Source organism: Doryrhamphus excisus, chromosome 13, assembly GCF_030265055.1.
Source record: "Doryrhamphus excisus isolate RoL2022-K1 chromosome 13, RoL_Dexc_1.0, whole genome shotgun sequence".
Lineage (NCBI taxonomy): Eukaryota > Metazoa > Chordata > Actinopteri > Syngnathiformes > Syngnathidae > Doryrhamphus > Doryrhamphus excisus.
The window spans coordinates 3,168,121-3,170,620 of record NC_080478.1 but is presented as its reverse complement, the minus strand read 5'-3'; the positions used below and the strand labels follow the sequence as shown (position 1 = coordinate 3,170,620).

General features: G+C 52.5%; 8 non-coding genes and 3 pseudogenes across 8 annotated transcripts in view; all 11 read left to right on the top strand.

The window, feature by feature from the left end:
* LOC131098128 (5S ribosomal RNA) overlaps window positions 1-117 on the top strand; it is a 119-nt gene extending 2 nt beyond the window's left edge. The window contains exon 1 of the ribosomal RNA XR_009117009.1: window positions 1-117. This exon is cut by the window's left edge and continues 2 nt beyond it. This is a non-coding gene — a ribosomal RNA (5S ribosomal RNA).
* Window positions 118-228: 111 nt separating this feature from the next.
* LOC131141077 (5S ribosomal RNA) lies at window positions 229-337 on the top strand (annotated as a pseudogene).
* Window positions 338-449: 112 nt separating this feature from the next.
* On the top strand, window positions 450-568 carry LOC131098504 (5S ribosomal RNA). The gene has a single exon (XR_009117374.1). It is a non-coding gene; the product is annotated as a 5S ribosomal RNA (ribosomal RNA).
* A 112-nt stretch (window positions 569-680) lies between these two features.
* Window positions 681-799, top strand: LOC131099663 (5S ribosomal RNA). The gene has a single exon (XR_009118486.1). It is a non-coding gene; the product is annotated as a 5S ribosomal RNA (ribosomal RNA).
* Window positions 800-911: 112 nt separating this feature from the next.
* On the top strand, window positions 912-1,030 carry LOC131098127 (5S ribosomal RNA). The gene has a single exon (XR_009117008.1). It is a non-coding gene; the product is annotated as a 5S ribosomal RNA (ribosomal RNA).
* Window positions 1,031-1,141: 111 nt separating this feature from the next.
* On the top strand, window positions 1,142-1,250 carry LOC131141060 (5S ribosomal RNA; annotated as a pseudogene).
* A 112-nt stretch (window positions 1,251-1,362) lies between these two features.
* LOC131098492 (5S ribosomal RNA) lies at window positions 1,363-1,481 on the top strand. Its single transcript, XR_009117363.1, has one exon. It is a non-coding gene; the product is annotated as a 5S ribosomal RNA (ribosomal RNA).
* A 112-nt stretch (window positions 1,482-1,593) lies between these two features.
* Window positions 1,594-1,712, top strand: LOC131100874 (5S ribosomal RNA; annotated as a pseudogene).
* A 112-nt stretch (window positions 1,713-1,824) lies between these two features.
* On the top strand, window positions 1,825-1,943 carry LOC131098126 (5S ribosomal RNA). Its single transcript, XR_009117007.1, has one exon. It is a non-coding gene; the product is annotated as a 5S ribosomal RNA (ribosomal RNA).
* Window positions 1,944-2,054: 111 nt separating this feature from the next.
* On the top strand, window positions 2,055-2,173 carry LOC131142782 (5S ribosomal RNA). The gene has a single exon (XR_009132848.1). It is a non-coding gene; the product is annotated as a 5S ribosomal RNA (ribosomal RNA).
* Window positions 2,174-2,285: 112 nt separating this feature from the next.
* Window positions 2,286-2,404, top strand: LOC131099227 (5S ribosomal RNA). Its single transcript, XR_009118062.1, has one exon. It is a non-coding gene; the product is annotated as a 5S ribosomal RNA (ribosomal RNA).
* Window positions 2,405-2,500: the final 96 nt, after the last annotated feature.

The following is a 2,500-nucleotide window of genomic DNA, read 5'->3' as shown; positions in this document are numbered from 1 at the left end:
TTACGGCCATACTACACTGAAAACGCCCGGTCTCGTCCGATCTCGGAAGCTAAGCAGGGGCGGGCCTGGTTAGTACTTGGATGGGAGACCGCCTGGGAATACCAGGTGCTGTAAGCTTTTTATGGTTTCTGCTCTAGCCTGACAGCAGAGGGCGCTGTTTGACACTTTTTGCTGGATCTAGTTTGGCCTGCGTCGCCTTCAAATAAGATCTTTTCAGTTGTCCTGGCAGCTTACGGCCATACTACCCTGGAAACGCCCGATCTCGGAAGCTAAGCAGGGGCGGGCCTGGTTAGTACTTGGATGGGAGACCGCCTGTGAGTACCAGGTGCTGTAAGCTTTTTATGGTTTCTGCTCTTGCCTGACAGCAGAGGGCGCTGTTTGACACTTTTTGCTGTAGTCTAGTTTGGCCTGCGTCACCTTCAAATAGGATCTTTTCAGTTGACCTGGCAGCTTACGGCCATACTACCCTGAAAACGCCCGATCTCGTCCGATCTCGGAAGCTAAGCAGGGGCGGGCCTGGTTAGTACTTGGATGGGAGACCGCCTGGGAATACCAGGTGCTGTAAGCTTTTTATGGTTTCTGCTCTTGCCTGACAGCAGAGGCCGCTGTTTGACATGTTTTGCTGGAGTCCAGTTTGGCCTGCGTCACCTTCAAATAGGATCTTTTCAGTTGACCTGGCAGCTTACGGCCATACTACCTTGAAAACGCCCGATCTCGTCCGATCTCAGAGGCTAAGCAGGGGCGGGCCTGGTTAGTACTTGAATGGGAGACCGCCTGGGAATACCAGGTGCTGTAAGCTTTTTATGGTTTCTGCTCTTGCCTAACAGCAGAGGGCGCTGTTTGACACTTTTTGCTGGAGTCTAGTTTGGCCTGCGTCGCCTTCAAATAGGATCTTTTCAGTTGCCCTGGCAGCTTACGGCCATACTACACTGAAAACGCCCGGTCTCGTCCGATCTCGGAAGCTAAGCAGGGGCGGGCCTGGTTAGTACTTGGATGGGAGACCGCCTGGGAATACCAGGTGCTGTAAGCTTTTTATGGTTTCTGCTCTAGCCTGACAGCAGAGGGCGCTGTTTGACACTTTTTGCTGGATCTAGTTTGGCCTGCGTCGCCTTCAAATAAGATCTTTTCAGTTGTCCTGGCAGCTTACGGCCATACTACCCTGAAAACGCCCGATCTCGGAAGCTAAGCAGGGGCGGGCCTGGTTAGTACTTGGATGGGAGACCGCCTGTGAGTACCAGGTGCTGTAAGCTTTTTATGGTTTCTGCTCTTGCCTGACAGCAGAGGGCGCTGTTTGACACTTTTTGCTGTAGTCTAGTTTGGCCTGCGTCACCTTCAAATAGGATCTTTTCAGTTGACCTGGCAGCTTACGGCCATACTACCCTGAAAACGCCCGATCTCGTCCGATCTCGGAAGCTAAGCAGGGGCGGGCCTGGTTAGTACTTGGATGGGAGACCGCCTGGGAATACCAGGTGCTGTAAGCTTTTTATGGTTTCTGCTCTTGCCTGACAGCAGAGGCCGCTGTTTGACATGTTTTGCTGGAGTCTAGTTTGGCCTCCGTCACCTTCAAATAGGATCTTTTCAGTTGACCTGGCAGCTTACGGCCATACTACCTTGAAAACGCCCAATCTCGTCCGATCTCAGAGGCTAAGCAGGGGCGGGCCTGGTTAGTACTTGAATGGGAGACCGCCTGGGAATACCAGGTGCTGTAAGCTTTTTATGGTTTCTGCTCTTGCCTAACAGCAGAGGGCGCTGTTTGACACTTTTTGCTGGAGTCTAGTTTGGCCTGCGTCGCCTTCAAATAGGATCTTTTCAGTTGCCCTGGCAGCTTACGGCCATACTACACTGAAAACGCCCGGTCTCGTCCGATCTCGGAAGCTAAGCAGGGGCGGGCCTGGTTAGTACTTGGATGGGAGACCGCCTGGGAATACCAGGTGCTGTAAGCTTTTTATGGTTTCTGCTCTAGCCTGACAGCAGAGGGCACTGTTTGACACTTTTTGCTTGATCTAGTTTGGCCTGCGTCGCCTTCAAATAAGATCTTTTCAGTTGTCCTGGCAGCTTACGGCCATACCACCCTGAAAACGCCTGATCTCGTCCGGTCTCGGAAGCTAAGCAGGGGCGGGCCTGGTTAGTACTTGGATGGGAGACCGCCTGGGAATACCAGGTGCTGTAAGCTTTTTATGGTTTCTGCTCTAGCCTGACAGCAGAGGGCGCTGTTTGACACTTTTTGCTGGAGTCTAGTTTGGCCTGCGTCGCCTTCAAATAGGATCTTTTCAGTTGATGTGGCAGCTTACGGCCATACTACCCTGAAAACGCCCGATCTCGTCCCATCTCGGAAGCTAAGCAGGGGCGGGCCTGGTTAGTACTTGGATGGGAGACCGCCTGGGAATACCAGGTGTTGTAAGCTTTTCATGGTTTCTGCTCTTGCCTGACAGCAGAGGGCGCTGTTTGACATGTTTTGCTGGAGTCTAGTTTGGCCTGCGTCACCTTCAAATAGGATTTT